Genomic DNA, 9,401 nt, shown 5'->3' with positions numbered 1-9,401 from the left:
GCTTTGTATTCGCGCCATGCTGTTTCTTTTCAGAGCCAGCCTCGTATTTAACGTTACGTCGTCAGAGGGTCTGATTATTTTCTAGTCCCATCTTTAGGTAGTGAAATTTGGGTAAACTGAGTCTCATCATGATTAAATGACTCTCTAGCATTTTACAATGACTCAGGGAGTGAGACAGGAATAGAAGCCACAACTCTGGTCTCCTAAATTGTTTTTCTGACCACTAGACCGCACTTCCTCTCCAGACTATGAGACACTGGAAAATGAGAGTCAGGTTGAGAGTAAATATGGAGGTGAACCCACAGAAACACAATTCTGCTTGTTCTTAAATCATGTCATTTAGCAAAGGAAAACAGCAAAACACCCCAGTGTCTTTACTGTCATCCAAAATTATATCCTTAACCCACCATGGATAGAGACTAGGAAATGAGTCTGCCCCGCACTGACATACTTTTTCCATTTAAAATGAATTTGAAAAAGTGGTTGATTTCCCAGTACTAATATCTTTATAAAATTTCCCCTACCTAAAAGGAGAGTTTAAAAATTGAGTTTTATTCACAGTTCAAAGCATATGAATAAGGCAAGTTCATCAGTCTTCTTGTTTTCTACAGAATGAAAGTCTAACCTCCCCTGATTTTATGAGTTGCTGGACACAGCACGAAGGTAGCTATTGGTGAATACAAAGTGTGCAAATTGTGACAAAACCCAGAAAGCATTATACGAAGGTGAAAACCAGAAGAGAACTGCAGACTTGGGTTTGAGTCTCACCTTCACCCCTAGCTTGCTTCTTTTATGTAAATAATTGTCTATTCATTCATTGACTTATTTTGTGTGTGTTGGGGAGGGGCAGGGCATATGCATGCCACAGCATGCGTGCAGTGTATATAATTCAGTTTTCTCCTATTTTGTAGGCCTCAGGGATCAAACCCAGGTCCCTGGACTTGGTGACAAGTGCCTTTACCAGTTGAGCCATCTTACTGGTCCCCTGACTTTCAGTCTTGAGTATATTGGGCTCGAGTGTTCTTGAGGGGTCATAGCAATTGCCTGCCTGTCTGCGAGTAACCTTGGTGTGGAGACAGACAGGAGAAAATGCGTGTAAGGAGAGCTGGAAGATGAGATATGGGCAGTGCCTGCACCATGCCAAGGTTGCCTGGGCAAGCCAATCTCCTGTACTTAATCTTCAGAAATAGAGCTCTCGAAGGCTATTTGCCATGCTTGAATAGAACTTAAAACAAAAAGTCTAAACAGGGTCCTTTTGAAATCATTCTTGGCTATGGAGACAGAAAACAAGATATTTCCTTTTGGCAAACAGCTCCTTCTCTCCCTTAGCATTTCGCGAGAGGTATCTGAACTACCCTTATGAAATCTGATGATGGGTGTGAAGAGAAGATTTTCCACTTGGAGAAAGAGGCATGTGGTTTGGGGAGGCAGAGTCCTCATGGAGAGGGAATGCATAGAGCTGTTTCACTCACCCATGGTTTCCCCGGCAGGTCTGCAAGCATTTCTGATAAAGCCCAGACAGTGTGGCAATCACTAGGAATCCTGGAAGGGTCTTTTCAGGGGTGGGGGGGAGAAACCCTGTGTCTGGGTTTCCATCTGTGGGTGGAATAGGGGACGATTGTTACTGGAAAGAGAAGAAAAGGTAGGAATTTACTTTCTAAATCAGGCAGAGGAAAATTGAGCACAGTTACTGTTCATTTGTGGCCCTTTAGTGACAGCCGATGGTGTGATTTTTCTTAATGGAGAAAACGACCTACCATAAACGGTCTCAGACTGTCTCTAATCTCCCCTGGCGTCGAGTCGGTTTTGTGTATTGTAGCAATTGGATGCTCTGTGTTTGCCATAAAGAAGATATTTCTTATGTTGACTGTGTGACCCCCCCCCTTCTTTTAATCTCAAAAGTCAATAATGACTCCAGCTTTCTCTCTAAAATAAAGCGGGGAGCATTCAGCTCCCTGCCTTCCTTTAGGGGTGCTGCAGGGTCTGTTTCAGAGTGCAGTCCCGCCCTGTGCCAGAAGTGGAATAAGGGGTGACCTTTAGAAAATAATACCCCAACACCCTCCAGCCCTCATGCACAGTTCTTTATTGGGTGACATATGTGGAAAGTGTTGTGGGTGGGTTGTAATAAATTAGCACCATCTAGTGGAAACAGGCAAAGCTGCTTGTCAACACCATACTGTGGTAGGACTCTCTACCGCCCAGGCACTTCTCGATGTCATCTTAGTTAGAGTTCTCCGTTAAAATTTGTCAGCAGGTTCTGCTCTGCAAGTGAAAGGCTCCCCAGAGCTGGAGTAAAAAGGTGGAGGCAGACGTGACCAACTGTGATGACAATAGTCACGATAATTTGTACCAGCAAGCGTCGACGTGCATGCACACTGACAGCTTGCCCAGAATGTGGTCCATAGTCATTGCATTTCATCCTCTCAGAGCACTGGAAGGGAGAAACTGCTGTATTGTTGGGAAGGAAATGGGGAGGCTGAGAGTGTGTGTCACTTGTCTGGGTCACCCTTTTGCTACTCGGAAGACACGAGCCTTCCTTAGTTTCCTCACCCTGACTGTGGAGGGCTTTGCTGGTGAGTGTCATGAGGATATTATGCTGGAGCTGCTGCTGGTGGAGAGAGTCCCGGCAGAAAGGGAAGGCATGGTGAATATTGATGGATAATGGGTGTGCCATAGGCCAAATGGATTCTTGGTTCAAGTCATAACCCAGTCAGTTTTCAGTTTTGTGTCCTTGGGAAACAGCACAGTGTCTTCTGAGAACTTCAATTCATTCTCCAAGATGGAGACAGGGATAGTTTCCTCATGGAGGAGGAACTGGTAGTCATGGGTAGAATGTGTGTGTACAGCGCTGACTCATAGCGGCTATAGATAAGGTTTCTTTTTAATTCTTTGAAGATGATTTTGGATCTTTATCGAGTAGAGAAGTGTTCCTTACAGGGAATAGACAAATAAATTCTTAAGCTCTGAACTCATGGCTTTCTACCCACCTGGAGTTCTGCACCCTATGGACAATGTGTGGAATGTGCCCATCCCTCGCCCTATCTTCATCCCTACCTTTCCGCTCACAGCAGGACAGAATCTGGCAGGTGCAGGAGTTGTCTTTGGCACCATCAGGTCATTATCCGCTCTTGTCCACGGTTGTCTCCACAATGAATGTGAAGATAGGAAGGTGCAAGCAGGGGATTCTTGTCACAGAGTCCTTCCCTGGGGCCTCCAGGGTACAAAAGGCTTTTATGGGAAAGGAGAGAGGGAGGATATAGAGACACTGGCTGGAAGGCACGGGTCTTTGTTATCTAGGATACTGTCTCTTCTTTTTCTCTCTCGCCAAACACAGCAGAGTCTGTGGGTCTCCTGCAATTAATCAACCAAAGGCTATGGCCAGAGGGCACCAGATCTGGGTTCTGGGAATCTAAAGGAAGTCTTAGCCTTAGCAATGCCATTTGGGTGGACTCATTAGAACTTAGACTGTCTAGTGAGTGGGAGGGAGGTGAAGGAGACAGAGGAGAGAGAAATCTGCTAAGAACATTGTCCTCAAAGAGCTGGCCTATCACAAATGGCTCATTCCCATCTGACTGTCTAGACTTAACTATGTATTTCTGTCCTTTTAAAAAGGAGGCTTTAGTTTTATTTATGAGTGTGTGTGTGTGTTTGTGTGAGTAGGTGCAGGAGCATGTTCTGTAAAGGCCAGAAGACGTGTTAGACCTTCTGGAGCTGAGTGATCAGCAGTTGGGAGCCACTTGTGTGGGTTCTGGGTCTGCAGGAGCAATGGTTACTGTTAACCATCGAATCACATCCTCAGCCCCCATCTGTGGATTGTTGCTGCGGTAAAGAGATAGAGTAAGCTAATAAACCCACACACCTGCACAAGAGCAGCCTTCTAGCAGTACAATCAGAGAACGTGCTTTATGGGGAACAGAGGCAGGCTTTGCTCAGACCCTTAGCGTGCTCCCTTGAGGGCGTAGCCTAGGCACATAGTCAGAGAGATTGAAAAATACATAGCAAGCAATAGGGTTCTTTAGTAGAGGGCACTACAGAATTGCGGCACAACCTGACAGCCCTGACACCCATTTAGAAACTAAGCACTTTCTTTTGCAGGGTTGCACTGTACCACACACACAGACAGCATCTTCCTAACAGGGAACGTAACAAGTACATAACAGCTAACACATTGACTTTAAAACCAGCACTTGCCAACGGAGTTTGATTCTTTCTGCAGCTATGATTCACTTTGAGCGAATGTCTCAGCTTCTCCACCCTGAAAAGACTAATACATTTTGCCTTTAATTAAAGTCTCAATTATTTTTTTAAAGCTCTAGGGAAGTTAGGTCCAATGGAAAAATGAAATAATTGAGGATATGACTTAGCCTGTGCTGGGAATTTTATAGGCAGCTCACAAAGGCTTTTCTTTTCCCTCCTAAGTGATATGCAGCATGTATTTTAAGTCAAACAACTCAGCTTGGAAAGGCACACAATACCTGTCCCCAAAGCTGTGATTGCATCAAGACACACCCGTTGGGATTCAATGCTCCTATTTAAAGTCTGCCCAACCATCACAGCCTGTGTCTATTTTGGCTTTGGCAGAAGGTTGATAACAAGCATCTGCAAGGACCTTGTTTAACTAAGCAGGAAATGAATGTTTTCTTTACCAAGGTCTTGTAAGTAAAGGCATACCTGTGTGGACAGGGTTTCTAGTTGTTTGAGTCCTGTGTGAAGAAGTGAAGACAAATTAGCAAAAACTAATCCCCAGATGAAATCACAGCTCCGGAATTCATTTTCCAGTGGAATTTGGCTCTTTGTGGAGATTGTTGGCTTGAGAAGTAATTTCTTGGCCATATGGGGACTTTATTAAGCTTTGAAGTAAGTGTATGTGTGTGTATGCGTGTGTGTGTGTGGTAGCCAGAGGTTGATGAACATATTCCTGTGTAGATCTCCACCTTATTTCTTGAGAGGTGTCTCTCACCAAATCTGAAGTTCAATGCGTTGTTGAAACTGAATGGTCCATGAAACAGTCCCCGGGATCTACTTTCCCCGTCCCTATAGTGCTGGTGTTACAAGCACATGCTACCCTGGGGTCTGAACTCAAATCCTCATGTTTCCACAACATGGACTTTACTGACTCAGCCATCTCCTCAGATCCCTCATATATATGTAATGTGTGTATGTATAGGCATATAATACACACACATATTTTAGACACAGTATCTTACTAAGTACCCCAGCTAACTTTGAACTTGTGATCCATTTGTCCCCGTCTCCTGTGTGCTGAGGTTACAGATATGTGGCACCACATCCAGCTTTGAAAATCTTTTGACCTCTAGATCCATGTATTTCCAGTATCCTGTTTAGCCTTGCTTTTCCAAGGATGTCTACCAGCCCTTTCCCTGTGACCTGGGTTAGACATTCATCTTCAATGTTTCTTACCTATCCCTGAGTTCCCGTACATTTGTCTCAGCTAATTTGGAGTTCTATACCATCCTGGGTTCTCCTTTGCTCAAGTTCATTCCCAGTGTGCCCATCTCGGTGTTGATTGATAAATGACTGCTACAGCCATGAAGAAAACAAAGTGTCGTCAGCATTCTAGGCCAGTGTGTAGGTGGTGATCCTGGGAACCCAAGCAAATAAAGCTAGTTAATGGACACTTTTGTTTGTGCATGACTAACCCTCGTCCATAACCGAAAGGCTGAGTGTGGGGCACACATCAGGAAGCACTGTGGTTCCACTCAGCTGGTGTGCTTTGGCTTTGCTAGATTCTTGTAGCTGCCTGCAGTGGTGTGGGCAGGTAGCGGGAGAGATGAAGAACCCAAAGTAAATTTTCAGCAATAAAAATATGTCTTCTGTAAGGCTTTCTCTTTCGTTACCTTTGAAAGAAATATACTACTGTAGCAAACAAGTCCTTACTCACTAAGAGAAAACATATAATATCTCTTAGCAATAATGCTCAGATACTATCGTGGTTCTGTGTGCTACTAGGAGGAAATCTGTCTTGATGCCAAGCCCAGAGCATCTTTGGTTTTCTGTGGAAGACACAGTTTAGAAGTTTCAGAGGCATGGGAAGTGTTCAGGCTAACCTGCCTGCCCTATCACATGGTGGGCGAGGGGATTCTGGCAAAGAGCTAGACTCTCCATAATCAAAAGTGATTTGATGAGGGATGGAGGGAAGGGTGGAATCCTTCAAAGCCATGTTGTTGACTTGAGAAAGGAAATTACGGTTAAAATTAAAAAGCAGCAAAAGCAACCTAGATTTCCAAGCAAAGGAAGTATAAGGTATAATTTTTCCCGGGAAAGCTCAAATTAGCAGCAAAATGTGGCTGATTTACATTACAATGGTGTATTGAAGTCATCCCAATTCTTAAAATACTGAGATCAACTTTTATGAGAGGAGAATGGCTTTATTTAAGACTATTGTTCTCCAAAGTTACACAGAAACAGAAGTTGTGTAGCCATGGGAGTAGCGCCTTCTCCCTACAAAAGCACGTGGAAGCTGGGCATGGTGGTGTTCACCTAACAAGACCCAGACTCAACAAACAAAACAACAAGATCTATGGTGCCCAAAGTCTGTCCAGTTCTCACTGCATCCTCTGTTCATGCAGCCTTACACCCAAGAAACATCAAACTCCATCCATCTATTCTTCTTCATTGTTATCATTGTTGTCTTCATCATCTTTGTCTTCTTCTTTGTTGTCTTCTTTGTCTTCATCTTCATCTTCTTTGTCTTTGTCTTTTTCTTCTTTGTCTTTCTCTTTGTTATCATCTTCTTCATCTTCTTTGTCATCATCTTTTTCTTTTTTGTCTTCTTTTTTTGTTGTGAAAGATCAGGGCTGTGCAGGTGCACTTCCATGTGGAGAACAAAAGACAACTTTGGGTGCCATTCCTTAGGTGTTGTTCACTTTTTTTTTAAACACCGGGTCTCTCTCTGGCCTGGGAGTACCCCAAATTATCCAGTGTAGTTGGCCAATCTTCCCCAGGTTTCCTGTCTCCATCTTCCTTCTGCCTGAAATTTCAAGAATGTGCCATTGTGCCTGACTTTGTTAGATGGGTCCTGGGGATTGAACCTAGGTCCTCATGCTTGCAGAGCGAGCACTGGACTGATGGAATGGGCCTTCTCTTCAGTCCCTATGTATATTTACTTTATAAACCTTTAAAAATCAGTTTTCATGTCATGTTTTAGGTGTCTAGAGCCCCAAAGGACAAAGACTCATCCCAAGTGTCATCCCAAGTAGCACGACTGAGATCTGTTTGGAGGCTTGGCAACTACCCAGTCTCAAATTCACACCCACTTCAGTATGGTGTTTCTCATGAACAAAGGTGTCTATGAGGCTCTGCATGTGTCTATAAGATATTTCGTTCTATTTTAGAGGACCAAAATATGAAACAATAAACACATGACAAGAACATTAATATCTAACAAGTCACATTGTATTGTAGCTTACATGAAAATACTAAGCCACACCATGCTACAGTTAATAATATAGTATGTCACACGGTGTTTTATGTATAATGATGCAGTGAGTCACAGTATGTTCTGACTTATATGTACCTTATATATGCATTATATTTATACACACATAGACCTTGCATGTTTACCACAAGTGAGTTCCAAGTTATTTCTTGACTGTGTCTTTCCTTTCCAGAATACTTAAAATTAGACTCTCTTAAGACCCGTGATACTCTTAAACTGGACGTGGTGGCACATGCTTCGTATCTCAGTATTCAGGGGTCAAAGGCTGATGGATCTCTGAGAGTTTGAGGCCAACTTGGTCTATAAACCCAGCTCCAGGAAAGCCAGAGCTGTTACAAAGAGAAATCCTGTCTCAAAAAAACCCAACCCCTCTGCCCCCTAACAAAAAAACCAACCAATCAACCAAACAACAACAGACAACCAACCAAACAAACAAATAAAAAGACCCATGGTATTTAAAAAAGTGACTTTTGTGTTTTCCATGGTGATAGAGATTCATTAGTTTTTTTGTGTTTGACACAGAAGAAGGGAAGTAAGTGAGCAGGGGGAAGGAGAGAATGTTAGGTTGTCATTCATTGCTTTTCCTCTCTTCTTTCCCAGTTCCATTCATCCAAAATAAAAGCAAAGGCATAGGGCTGATGGCCATGTGGTAGTCATGGAGCATCTACCAGAAAGAGTCCATTACTTTGCAGCACCGTCTGTTGCTCAGAGCAGGTCTGGGCAAGACCTCCCTGAGTTCACATGCCCCAGCCTAGAAGCTGGAAAACCTCAGGCCTTCATAAGCTGTCTGGAAATCCAGTCATTTCCTGGATCTTCCTAACCCACTCACCACAAAATTCTGATGTCTACATTCAGTAAAGTCTACATCAAGGAAGTCCTAGAAACCAAAGTCCAGCTGTGTGTGGTACTGGGCACACATAATGGAAGCCCTTGAAAGGATGAGGAGGAAGGACTGTGCATTCCAGTCCTACCTTCACTGCTTGGCAGAACCCTGTCTCAAAACAAAACAATCCAAACAATAAACAAACAAACAAAACCAAAAAAAACCAGAACAAACCAAGGAAACAAAAACACCATGAGAAGCAGAGAAGCTAAAGGAAGTACAGACACGGGAAGGGAAAGATACAGGGTCAAAATGAAGGATGTCTTCACGAGGCATAGTTCAGAAGATGTATTTTAAGGTCGTTTAAAATCAACCAGAGCTCTCAAGACATGAAGAAGCAGTCAGAACCATGCTCAAGTCATAGGGAAGTGGTGCGGGAGAATTGTCTGTATTCTGTCAATCATGTATTTTAGTAAAACGCTGATTGGCCAGGCAGGCAGTATAGGCGGGAAAGCAGACAGGAAGTAGAGGTGGAGCAAAGAGACTGGGAGTATTTTGGAAAGCAGGAAGCTCCCTCTGCCACTCCTGCGCAGACCACTGAAGAGGCAGCATGTAACTTTACCAACTGAGAAAGGTACTGAGCCATGTGGCTAACGTAGATAAGGATAATGGGGTAACATAAGTTATAAGAGCTAATAAGCAGCCTGACCTAATGGGCCAATCAGCTTTATAACTTATAGAGATCTCTGTGTGATTGATTTTCTCTGGGACTTGCTGGCTGTGGGGTACTGGGCGGGACAGAAACCCCAACAAGCTGGCCCCTTGTTACAGGGAAGGAAATGGAGCAGAATTCTGCAGTACTGTGATGTGATTGTCCTAGAGCTGTTTTCTCATGAGTGAGAAATGAGCATGAGAGGGTTAAGCAGCCTCAGATAGGTGGGAGTAGATGGAAGCTGAGACAGAAGCAGAGGTAGGACAGGATCTGCCCAGGGAACCAACCAGTAGTATCTGGTTTAGTTGGGGAATGAGGGGCTTATGGAGGAGAGGTGGGATTCAGGTTGTCCAAGAAGGCTAGAATTGATAAGGAGAATTTTTTAAAAAATATTTTAAAAAATTTAT

The sequence above is a fragment of the Myodes glareolus genome, chromosome 15 (assembly GCF_982192425.1).
Source record: "Myodes glareolus chromosome 15, mMyoGla1.1, whole genome shotgun sequence".
Taxonomy (NCBI): Eukaryota; Metazoa; Chordata; class Mammalia; order Rodentia; family Cricetidae; genus Myodes; species Myodes glareolus.
Note: the sequence above shows the minus strand (reverse complement) of the source record.